General features: G+C 42.5%; 1 pseudogene; it reads left to right on the top strand.

Moving 5' to 3' along the window:
• The first annotated feature begins 8,472 nt into the window (after positions 1-8,472).
• LOC108804883 overlaps positions 8,473-13,046 on the top strand; it is an 18,173-nt pseudogene continuing 13,599 nt past the window's right edge.

Genomic DNA, 13,046 nt, shown 5'->3' with positions numbered 1-13,046 from the left:
ATGCGTTATGGTGAATGGGAGTTCTGAAGGCATATGCTCTGAACACATACTTGACTTCTATGATCTTGGATAAGAGCTCAGGCTTTTTCTCAGGCAGGGTTCTTTAGTCACATTCACAATAGGTGCAGTTGGTCGCACTTATTAAAATAAAATTAAAAAAACCTCCTTGGGAAGTGTTTGTGACATAAGGAAAAGGGGGGAATTATCGAGGGACAATATGTTTCCCCTTGGTTTCTGTCATGTGTGCAAAATTAGCTTGGATTCAGACTGGGTTTTCAGGTAGATTTTGGGTCTGCGTAATCCATTTCGGATTTTGTCTCTTACCTATAATTGGTTGTCCATGTGAGATAAAAGGGGAAGGCTGGAGCAGAATGGTGCTCTGGCCTGGGACTCAGGGAGCTGCAGTTTGGACACTTTGTGAGTAAAGGTTGCAGGAAAAGCTTTTAATTTGTGAGGTAGCTGGGAGAAGCTCACCACCTGGAGAGGAATGCTGTTTGGTTGGTTAGAGCCTGGATGGCAAGGATTTATTTTCTTTTGATATTGAAACCTTTTAAATAAAACTGAGTGCAAGCCACATTTTAAAGAACTTTGCTGCCTGGACTACACTTTTCCCAGGGATGGTGATTCCCCCATTTGAGCTATGCTCCACAATCTATACAATGAAGAATTACTATGAAATTGTCTGCACATGTGTTTGTGAAAGACAGAGGTCAGTTGCCTCTCAGTTTTGATGTTACCTTCTGTTTGCTCCAGATGCATGTAAACACAATTGATGGCAGAATGATACTAGATGCATATGCATGCACACATGTGTAAGTCATTAATGCATATGGAAGCATAATTTCTGCATCTAGCTTGCCAGATTTCTTTCTGCATATAGAGCTATGGAGTGCAAGTGGCAAATTTGAATGTAACCATATACTGCCTATCTTATGTAAGTTGGCACCTACCAAGTAACCCTGGTTGGTTTAAGCTTACCCTATGGTGTTTCTACTAGATGGGAATTGGCTAATGCATCCTTTTGCTGAATGCATACAGTTTTAAAACCAATTAGGATGTGTATAGCATATTTTTTTGTTAGGTGCCTTCTATGGGACATAGCCTTTTTCCAGGCTACACTGTGAAATCACTAGCTTTTGACCTAGCAGCTGTGCTTAGAGCCTGACACTGGGGGGGAGGAGGACAGCACAGCAGTCAGTAGCTGTTGCTGGGTCCAGTGGGTTGCTGGGTCCAGAATCCAATTCATATACTGTTCTGCATTGCTATATAATGTATTGCTGGCATTTGTAGTCTCTCTACAACAGGTGCCTTTCTGCATTAGAGTGTAAGCTCCTGTTTACAGACACTAATGTGACTGGCTCAGTGTTCTCTGTACAGCACTGTAGTATAGTATTAGATTTGTATTTGAGTATAATGCCAAATCTCTCCCCTCACATGGTTATGCAGGTGAAGGACTATCATGCTTTACTTGTGAGTCTAACACTTGCCCAGTGCTATTGCAGTGCAGAGGTAGCCCCACTGAAAGGGATCATATGTTTTCAGTAGAAGAGTACAATATATACAACTTGATTTTTTTTTTGTCTAATAGTGATTTACTGCTGGTAGAAACTTACTTACAAGTACTACTAGTAAAGTTACATACTAGTAATAAAAATATGTATTTCTTGTACATTGAGTGAGACAGGAATTCATAAAGAGTCAGTTATACTGACTCCTGCAGGAGGTTTGACCATTGGCAAACAAAGTTTTTTTTTAAGCCAGTTCCTGTATAATCCCTCGTATACCAAGCATGTGCACATTTCTTTCCTTGTGTCTAGGAGGTTGGACCTTTTTGCAATCCTGGCTGAAAAAAATGTTTTGCTAGCCTTTTTTCCTCCCTGCACCACTGCTTGAGCTGGTCTTAATATAGCAGCTATCTAGATCAATGTTTCCTTAGTCTAGCTTTGGAGGCGTAGTTGGACCCCGCTGGACTGGCTATGTGTGGGCAGTCTGAAATGGGACCTTTGGGTACTGGCATTGTGGCACTTTCCAGACCTGAGTGTACTGTGTTAGCCGCAAAGTTCTTTCCAGGTCCAGAGACATGGCATAGCCCCAGGTGTGACTCAGTCTCTAAAGAATCTCCTTATGAGTACAGCCATATGAGCTGAATCAGGAGCTGCCTCACTGTTTACACTGCTGATCGCCTTTCAAATTTCTTACCATTGCCATTTTTATTGCATTAAGGATTGAGATGCTGACATAATCTGTTGGGTGGAGCAACACATGTGCTTCACACACTTTCGCACCAGTAAGGCTGGTGCTGCTTTTGAAGCAACGCAATCTCCTGCTGTCATCTCGGATATGCAGGGGGTTGTTTCATCTTATTGATGCAGTGTGTACTACCCTGCATCTGTAGGATCAGCTTGCTGTTCCAAGCCTTGGGTCTTTTAGAGTTCATAGTGGTAAGACCTTTCCACTACACTCGCTATGTATGCAGACTGGAAACACCCTGAAGGGTCCTGGGTCCCACCTGACAGTGTCTGAACTTTTTCCCTTTTAGACAGAATTTGTAAATCTGTGGTCTGTTCCCACTTTGGATACACCAGTAACCTACCTTGACAGGGACACCACTAGACTTGTTGAGGGTATGCTCACCTTTCAGAATCCCACCAATAGGCAGCTTTGCCTTGTTTTAGTAGTAACTATAGTCTGTCAAACTACAGTCTGTCAAACTACACCAGAATGTGTGGATTCCCTCTGCAGTAGGTCCCTGTTTCATGTAGCAGAAATCCCTCTGATTTCAGGTCAGGGGTATCTTATCCTTTTCGTCAGTAGGCCTTCAGAACCTGACTTAGCCTGTAGAGTTTTTGGCCAGAGGTCGGCTAACTCCTCTGAAACGCCTTCTGCATCAAGGTACGCTATGCAGTGGGGCACTAATTGCGCATCTGTAAGGGTCCTTGAGAAGTTTGCCTCTCTGGCATTTGGTTGCAGAGGACACCCCTTTTAGCCCATAGGCTAATCCTTTCTCTCTGGCGCCTCCTTCAGTGTCCCCTCACTATCTTCCTAACACAATGCAACATACCTGTTCTTCCTCGGTTCCCTGCATCCTGGGACCCCTTCTCCCGGTCTACTAGTGGTTTAGAGTTGCACTCACTCCCTTCCTTGGAAGAATCTGCTTTCCTTGTGCACTGTCAAATCCCTTGTGGTACATGGCACCCCTCAACATCCTTCAGAGGCACCTGCTACTTCTATGAGCGGTAGACAATGTGTTCACCCTAGTGCCCTTTCCTGGGATTCCCATTGTGGTATGCTCAGACGACCTTCCCTGAAAAGGCTCAGTTTTTTGCCCCCCTGCAGTCTGCACCTTTTTGGGACAAATACCTGTAAACTTTGACTGGATAGAGCCTCACAGGTGTCTATTATCCTAGCTACACATCACTATTAGGTGAGACTTAAACCTTCCCTAAAAAGGTCTACTTCTTGTATGCCACTGGACTTGTTTCACCAGTAAGAGAGTACACTCCGGCTTCCTGTTAAGCCTGTGTAGGTTGTTGGCTCTTGGTCATACTTTGTGCCCTTCCCCCATTGTTGTAAGAAATCACAATAATATCTGGTTGAAATCACCCCCATTTTTTTCTTGGATTTGGAGAGCCAGGTAGGAGGGGCTTGGTGTGGCTGAAATGCATATTTCCAACTGTGGCATATTGTGTCTTGAAAATTTTATGTACAACTTGATTTTTTTGGATAACTTTTTGTTGAATAATGATTTTTGAGTATAGTGTGGTTGTGGACCTCAGTGGTCAGCCAGATGGGAGTATTGTGTGAACCACAGGGGCAATGTAGTATTGGAATTGTCCGAGTTATTAATTTTGCTTAATGCATGAGCATAGTGAATGAACGCTTTGGCATAGTTAATAGTTGGTTGTTATTACTCCTATTGCAGTGATAGTGGGGTACTCTGTAATTCTGTCCCAAAGGTATTGGGCAACAGGCCATATCGTTTGACATTATTTTTCTATTCACGATTGGGGTGTTAACATAAATAATGTAAGGAATTTAAAAAAAAAAAGTAGCTGAAGTGAAAAACACTGAGCAGTGGCGTCACAAGGGGGGTGCGGCCCGCACCTGGGTGACACCATTAGAGGGGTGACACCAAAATGACTCGGTCATGGACCGAACGCCCGGCAGTATCAGGGGAGAGGAGGGGACGTGGCGGCATACCTTATCCCGCCGAGTGACTGTCCCCTCTCTCTGCCGGCATCCATCACCAAGATGGACGCCGGCAGGTATCGGAATACTGCCGCTCGTGCACGATGACGTCATCATGCACACGCGTGGTGATGTCACGCGGATGCGCAGTGACGTCTCGGCGGGGGGGACACTCGGTTACCGCTCCGGGTGTCACCCAGCCTTGGGACGCCCCTGACACTGAGACCATTGTTCAAGTCATGCAAGGATCTACTGATCCATGACTGCAGGCTCAAAATTGTATCGCAAAAAGTGGAGCCAATGTAAAGGGGAGGTATGCCCTTATTTTTGCTGCTGGTTGGATAGCAAAACAGTATCAAGAGTCTTGTAGGCTGAAGCAGAGGTTGGAAGGAGAAGTAGAGGACTTAAAATGGAAATTAAACTCTTGTCCAACAGACTGCTGAAGTTAGTACTGAGTATAACGTATTGTAAAGTATAATACAGAGTTATGGTTGTCTTAAAACCCGAAGGATGCACAGGCTGCCGTAAGAATTGTCTAATCTACAGGAGGACAAAGGCTGAGCATTCTCATTGTCTAGCCCAGATTCAGTTGAACAGTTGGAAAATCATAGTGCTGTTGTGACTGCAGTTATTGTTTCTGGGGTTGGAGGCAATGTATGTGTTGTAGATGAGAAGTCTGACAAAGATATTGTGTCAGATACTGAAACTGACTCAGGGATGGAAACGGAAAATGTGTCTGACCCTATAGTTGGAAATTTTTAAAACTGCAGCAGTGGATACATCAGGTGTGTACTGTTGATGTGCTCACCTCATATAGGGTCTCAGGATTCTATGAATAGTAATGTTGTGCAGCAGTGTGGGTTGCCATGAAAAGATGGTGAGGAAATCCTACCTGCATATATGAGGAGTTATTATTCAACAGCACTTCCGGCAACAAGAACCTCAGTGAAGAACATGAATTTCATCCAGTGGCTGAAGGGTTGATGGGGATAGTATAGATATATATGAGCAGACGTCTCTCAGCAAACCACAACACTTGTAAGTCTGAGACTTAATTTTTTCCAATCCGCAACTAAAGCAATTCCCTCACCTAACCCTCAGATGATTGAAGATGGAACACTGCAATCATGGACTATATCCCATGGGGTGTTGGATATAGCGTTTCAGAAACAGATCTTGAGTGGTTTTAAGAGTAGGCCAATATGAGGGCTCCCTCTATTTTAGAATTAGGCCGTCCTCGGGGGGGGGGGAATGTAAAATCCCAAGGCCCATATTAAAATAAAATCTATTTGAATATATCCATTTAATCATTTTAATGTGTATATGGTGGAGGATTCTTAAAAGGTGTAACTTGACAAAGTATGTACAGATGCCACCCATGTGTGAACAGAATGGTAAATTAAGGACCCCAACTTCTCTGAGCAGGGTATGTTGAAAGGAATTAGTTCGTTAGTATGCTAATCTCCCCTTTTGCAGATCTCCCCTCTTTGGTCTGTGAGAGCAGATATGTTGAGATGAATGGTCAGCTTGATATGCTAACCTGGACAACTGCTTTTACACCAAGTGGTAGTTTTGGGAGTGTCGGTGAGCTCAGAAGATAACACTCAAAATAATATGCATATACTCTACTCGGAGACAGCGTGAAACCAATCATGTTATGGCCAACCGAGTTATTAGATCAAAGACTAAGGTCCGGTTCACATTTGGGCGTTTTGTAGCGCGTTCCTAAGCTCTGCAAAACGCTCAACACCGAAATCCCATTATTTCCTATGGGTATGGTTCACACCTGGGCGTATTACAGGCCGTATGAACGCGCTACAAAACGCCCTACGCCCAAAGAAGTACAGGAGCTTCTTTGGGGCGTTTTTTGTCACGCGTATCCAATGGGATACAGCCAGGTAGTCCTTGAAAATGCGTGTTTTTTTTTTACCACGAATCACGTGACAAACGTGCGACACGAAACATGCGACAAACGCGCATATTCGATACGCCTAGGTGTTAACCCAGCCTTAAGTTGCCATCCAATCACTATCATGATATAGGTTTGTTTAGGTTTTGTGGACCAATCAGGGGTTTCTAATGATGGTGAATGAAGTTAGCTAGACTAAAGAGGCACAGGGAGAAAGCCATTTTGGGAGAGAGGCCCATCTGAGAGGAATCATTGTGGAGGAGGTCATCTGGGAGGAAGCCATTGTGGGAACCACAGTCCAGAACCTGTGTACTTTTACAGGGTGGGTAATATATGTACATGCACTTGGATGAGTTATACCAACCAGTTTATGATATATTATGTGTTGTAGAGGTTGGGTTGGAGTCTTCTCTGGTTTAGTATTGTTGTTTTAACATTGTTTTTTTTTTTCTATTGCTGTGCTAGTGTTCCTGTGGTACTGATCTTTGATAGATGATTTGTTTTTGTTATTGCTGTACTGTTTTTTATCAATCAAGTTATGTATGTTTTAAATTCCACGTACAATATATTCTTTTAAAACCTACAGTTTATGGCATGTATTAGCTGACCTACCCTTGAACAGTAAGAAGTGGGTGTTGATAATATGGATACAATTTATTAATATTCAGATCCATAATCATCCCCCCCCTCCATTTTGTTACATTGTTATGGGCCTAGGTTCTAAGTGGCATCCAAATTATTTCTGTGGACCAACACACCCATTAACCTCCCCCACCCTGGGCACACACCGTTTGCCAGTGACCACACCTCCTGTAGCCAGCAGTATAACCCGACTGTTTTTGAATTTACATGCCCCCAATAGAAGAAATACATTTTAAATAATGCAAAAATCTTGTTTTACATTGTAATATTTTTTGTATAAGCAAAACATTTTCTAAACCAGCTATGACAAAGGATGCAGGGAGAACCAAGAGACCCGACCCACATTCAACCCATAATATTTTATTTTGACATTGAATATTTGTGAAAAAAAAATGATACTGTATTTAAGTAATCAGTCCTTAATTCCTTAAGGACAATGGCCATTTCATTTTTTGCATTGGTTATAATCAACCTTTTAAGCCTGACAAGTACTTAAAACCCACAAACATTATATATTTTCTGAAAGCCAAGACCCTATAGAATAAAATGCTGGCAGTTGAAAATGTGTATGCTGCACGACATTAGTGCAAATTATTATCAAACCCAAAAATTGTGAAACATGCACTTAAGTTAAATTTAGTGCCCCAAAACACTATTCAATTTTTTTGCAAAATATTTAAAAGATGAGGTTACAAGTAAATAGATTCCCAACATGCCCAGGTTAAAAATTGTGTATGTGAAACCGACAAAATTCAGTACCCCAAAAAGTCCATAGACGACGCTTTAAAAGCCCCTACAGGTCATCATTTTAGAGTGTAAATATTGGCCCTAGAATTATTACTCACTCTGGCGTGTGCAGTGATACCCAACATGTGTAGCACAAGGTGCACCAGACGTGTGTTTACGTGACTACGTGCTTGTTGGGCGGGGACTTACATTTTTTTATTACATTTAATTTAATATTTTTTTAACTTTGCCATCACATAGGGGGCTTATGAGCCCCCCCCCCTCTTGTGGTAGCATATTGGGAGTGACGGGTCCTCTAAGGTTATATTGAGGGTCCAAAAGACCCCTAGTATCACCTTTACACTCTAAATAAGCTATTAAAGTGCAGATCACTGTGCGTCGCTCCCGGTCCCATAGTACGGGGAGAAAATTGGACGGATGTTCACCGATCTCCTCCCCCAGCTTCCCGCCGACACCCGGTCCTGGGCCCGTAGGAGGGGCAGCAGAGCCCAACAAACCAGGTGGGGGGTGTCGGGCGGGGGGGGTTTGGCCTGGGTTACCGGATCGTAGAAGTGATCTGGCGGCAGTTGAGCCGCCAGAATCGGTGCTACTGTAAAGCCGGTCGCTGGCTCTACAAAACTGAGCAGACTCTTGGTGGCTTTTAGCCTGTTTACACCTTCAGACTTCATGATGGGATTATACCGTCATAAGTCGTGAAGAAGTTAAGTAATGAATTTGATATAGTAGCACTTGTGTAAGTTGGAGTATTATATTTAGTAGTTTGTGAAGTTGGTTTCCCCACAGCCACCCTGAAACCCTCTTTCACATCTGTTTCAGTCTTACAATTGTTCCTGTTGTGTTGCCAAAGTGGTTCTCTTCATCTTCGTAATCTGTAAGCATATGTTTTAGCCAGAACCCACGCACCTGTAGAACTCCCACAGTGATACCAGCCATTGTTTTCTCTATAAAAGGTACCAACCATATTCAATCAGTGCTGAGACAGAGACATGAGGAAAATGCTTCTTTGGGCAGGTAAGATGCATCATAATGCTTGGCATTGCACTTTGTCTGCAGCATTGTATTTTAATGCCTTGAATGCAACGGATAGTCTGTGATTACAAATCATAAAACTGAATACTACATTAACTTCCCTTGCTATTCTATAGATATTGTTATCCAGGACTTCTCCAGAGTCTCTCCCGTCCTATGGTACTCTCTACCCCAATATGTCCGCTTGTCTCCAACTCCAGGGGTGGGGAACCTCCAGCTGTGGTGAAACTACAAATTCCATGATGTCTGAGTCGTGGTTGTGAGAATCTTGCAATGCCGGAGTGCCGAAGGTTCCCCACCGCTGTCCTACTGTCTGCCTTTAGGCGATCCTTGAAAAATCATCTCTTCAGGCAAACCTATCAGACCTTGACATAATAACTGTCCTTTTTACTTCTATTAACCCATCCCACACAATTATTACCTTTTTTGTATCACTTGCCCCTCCTACTAGATTGTAAGCTCTCATGAGCAGGGCCCTACTAACCTTCCTTCCTGTATTGAAATTGTATTGTAACTGTACTGTCTCCCTCCATTTTGTAAAGTACTGTGTAAAACTATTGGCGTCATATAAATCCTGAATAATAATTTCAATGATGGCATCTATTACACAGGTCTATTCCTGCTGCTCCATGTACAGCTAGGTAAGTCATATATCTGATAAGTTTTACAATATCTGCATGAACGTTTGCTTTGTATTTAATTATTTTTGAAAAAGCCAAATAGTATCTGTCCTGTCTCACCATCTTTACCTCTTTCTTTGCATCAGTGCTGCTAATACAATCACTGATTGTTTGTCCTGTATTTTTCATTTAAATGCATACTGAGGTGAAATTCATATTTATAGAACTCCTGGCAGAATAAAGCGTAACAATTGCAGTAGGACTACCCCCGTACTTTTTTAAAGGGGGTTTTCAGACGTGGTGTTCTGTATGTATTGTATTTCATAAAGCATAGTGTTTGGTGTTATAAATTGCATAATGTGTGCTAGGTCTTCTATGTAACCTTAGAAGTAACTGTGGCTGACTTATCTTTTAAGGGCAGCTTTGTTCTTTTTAAAATTGTTAATGGGTTACGGACCAAGGACTTTGAGTTTTGATATGATTTTATAAGACTATTATGGAGGGAATCTCAGTTTATTTTATATTGTCTACCCCCATAATGCAGGGGTTAAAGTGCTCATTTTGGTCTAAGGTGTAAAATAAAAAAGATGCACACCTGAACCTTTAGTCCTGGCTGCTAGGCTGGTCCCCACAGCCTCTCTACCTCCACTCTGGTGGTCTAATGACCGGTGAGTCATCACGTCTAATAGTCTATTAGGCATAAGGATTGTGTCACCCTGGACCAAAACAAGCACTCAACCCTTGCAGTGTGGCACTAGCCCCACTGCAAGGGTCGAGTTTTATTATGCCCACATTTCTTCAATCCCCTTGTCTTCTGCCACTAATTATCTGCTTTCTCTAGGTTCTACCTACAAGCTGGTTTGCTATTTTACAAACTGGTCACAATACCGACCTGAGCCTGCAAAGTTTGTGCCAGGGAAAATTGACCCGCAGCTCTGCACCCATCTCTCATATATGCCTTTGCCACCATGAATCAGCACAAGATTGCGCCATACGAGTGGAATGATGATGTACTGTACAAACAGTTTAATGACCTAAAGCAAAAGTCAGTATTCCAAACATTTCCTCCAACAATGTATCTAGTTGTGTAGACATGTAATGTTAGATGGGGAACATTGGGTACATCCCTCCAATGTCATCAAATTATCCTGCAACTCCATTGTGAAAGATTAAAAAATGTGCATTTTAATATCTACTTTTGTCTTGTATAACAATATTTTTCTAATTTATCCTATATTAGTTTGTCAGGTGTAAATACTTGTGAAAAAGTTTGGGGATTTATTTTTTAATTGTAAATCTGTTTTTAGCTTCAGATTGCTAACTTTGTTTTTGCAGATTTTTTTAAAGAGCAAGTGGTCCATGAGTCTGTCCTTTTTTTAAAATTTTGTCTGGATATTTTAATGTTTACCGGCCGGCCATTGTGTATAAACGGCCGGCCGGGAGCTTCCTGGATGTAACAGGCCGTGTATACACGACCTGTTAGTCCCGCCCACTCGTGCGAGCGGGAAAGACACAACATCTAAAAACCGGCAGCGATGCCTGTTAACATACAAGCGATTCGCCGGCTATGGAGCTGGCGGATCGCTCGTATGAGGTCCCGGTATGTGCGCCACCTCCACGGCTCCCCCTCCCGCTGTCGCGTCACTCTCCAGCTTCAGACGCTGGAGAGAAGCTGATGAAGCAGATCTCTGCTTCAGGGGGGTCCTAGGTGACACGGGTCTTGGAGACCCCTGATGCCTCCATAAAGAGGACCTGTTGCATCTTTTGCTATCACAGAGGGGGGTTTCTTAGCCCCATATGTGATAACAATAAAGTTAAGTGGAAAAAAAATAGGAAAAACAACGTTCCCACATAACGTTGCACATAAAGAATTAAAAAATTCCCCACCCCTACATACATGCATGTAAACGTGTCGGGTGCGCATACCTGCGAAAACAAAGTGCGCATCGCCGTGAATGTCAGTGAGAGCAATAATTTTAGGGCCATCAATCACTGATAACACGAAACTGATGAGCTGTAAAAGCTAAGTGTCGCCTATGGCCAAATTTGGGTATGCTAGTTTTTTGCGATTTCGCTAGTGTGCGCAATTTTTAAGCTTGACATGTTTGGTGTCTATTTACCCGACGTGACCCCGTCTTTTATATTTTACCAAAAAGTTGGGGTAATAAATATTTTATAACATAATGTGTAAAACTTTTGTTTCAAAATTTTCAGTAATTTTTCCTGAATATAGTATTAAATACCACCAAAAGAAAGCTCTATCTGTCACCAAAAAATGGTATACAATTCATATTAGTACAGCGTTGCATGACGGAATAAATGTCAGTCAAAGTATCGCAGCGCTGAATACTGAAAAATGGCCTGGCCTGGAAGGGGGTCTAAACACCTGGTCAGCAAGTGGTTAACTTCACTTGCTGTTGACTGACTCGCCACCTCTGGAGGAAGTCTGCTCAATGCATCAACTAGACTTTCTGTAAAATTAATACTTTCTACATTTTCTCCTGCTAGTTTGAGGTCATGCCCCTGTGTTCTGATCTTATCCTCATATGAAAAATACTGCCCCTGAACCTGGATGTATTTAAAGGTTTCAATCATGTCCCTTTCCTCAAAACTGTACATAGTCTGTTTCTGCAGTCTCTCCTTATATATCAGTCAGACCTTTCAACATTTTTGTAGCACATCTTTGGGCTTGTTCTAGCTCATTTTTTTTTTTTTTTCTTCTAACTGGTCTCCAGAATTTAACACAGTATTCTAAATGAGCAGGGTTGTCCCTATAATGAGGCAGCCTGAGCCAGATGCATTAGGGGGCATCTCAGTGGGTCACTTGGGGTGGCAGGGTACCGGCCAGAGCATCCCAGGTTGCTAAGATTTATTTGCATTCTGTGATGTTCTGGCCAGCAACCTGCTCAGCTCACTGACTCGCTGACGTCACTGGTTCCCAGGACCTGAGTGGAATACTCTAGCTGGTGTCCCACCCAGCTCCTTGCAACCAGTGACATCAGTGAGCTTGGCGGGATACTGGACAGTGCTGCTGGATCCAGAGGTGGCACTAGCATATCCCACCCCCCAACCCGGTGGTGAGTATCCACCGCCAGCACCCAATCGACCACAAAGATATGAGATTCCACCACCAGAAGCCCCTCCTTCCCCGGTAAAGAGCATGCATCGCCAGCAAGAAGTATTGAACTGCAGTTTCCCCTGGTTTGCATTAAAGTTTACACCTTACCGTATTGGAAATGTTCCTATTCATCCATATTGATTTTATTCATAGTAATTTATACTTTTTGTTTTATAGTCCTATTTAGTTTGTCTTGTTTATCCTTAAGGCTTGGTTCACGAGGTTTTTTTTTTTTGCACGGAAACACGCAAAACAAGTCAATTCATTCCGTTGCCCCGCGTTGTAATTGTGGTTGTAGCGGCAAACGCACATTCATTAAAATCTGCAGTTTTTGTCTGTGCAAAAAATGTGCTGAACTGCAGGGGTGAATGGAGTATAACAGTTTAAACTTAACAGTTTGTTTTTGCAGCTCCATTGTCCAGCATGCATGTAAATGAATTCTAACACAAATGTTATTATGTTTGTGGTCATTGTTGCCCAAATATTTGTAGACCTTCATATTTGATATGGTATTTGGTCTACTGTATTAGAAATTACCAAATTTTAGCAGCACGTCCTCGAGTTGGTTCAGCCAAAATATGTGTAAGGCCCCTTAATGTGCAATTATGCATAAAACAGATATTACTTGTGTGACATCCGTGTCCAGTTTTTTCCTCCCTCTGTTATGGAGACAAAAAAATTAAATAACCTAACCCACATTGGGTCTGATGGAAGCTCCATCTGATTGCCTCAGATTGGTCACATCCAGGTCCACTAAAACTGAACTTTTTTTTTTTTTTCTGGTTCTTTTGGG

The sequence above is a fragment of the Nanorana parkeri genome, unplaced genomic scaffold (genome assembly GCF_000935625.1).
Source record: "Nanorana parkeri isolate BGI_ZX_2015 unplaced genomic scaffold, ASM93562v1 scaffold77, whole genome shotgun sequence".
Taxonomy (NCBI): domain Eukaryota; kingdom Metazoa; phylum Chordata; class Amphibia; order Anura; family Dicroglossidae; genus Nanorana; species Nanorana parkeri.
Note: the sequence above shows the minus strand (reverse complement) of the source record. Positions and strands in the feature narration are given on the sequence as shown.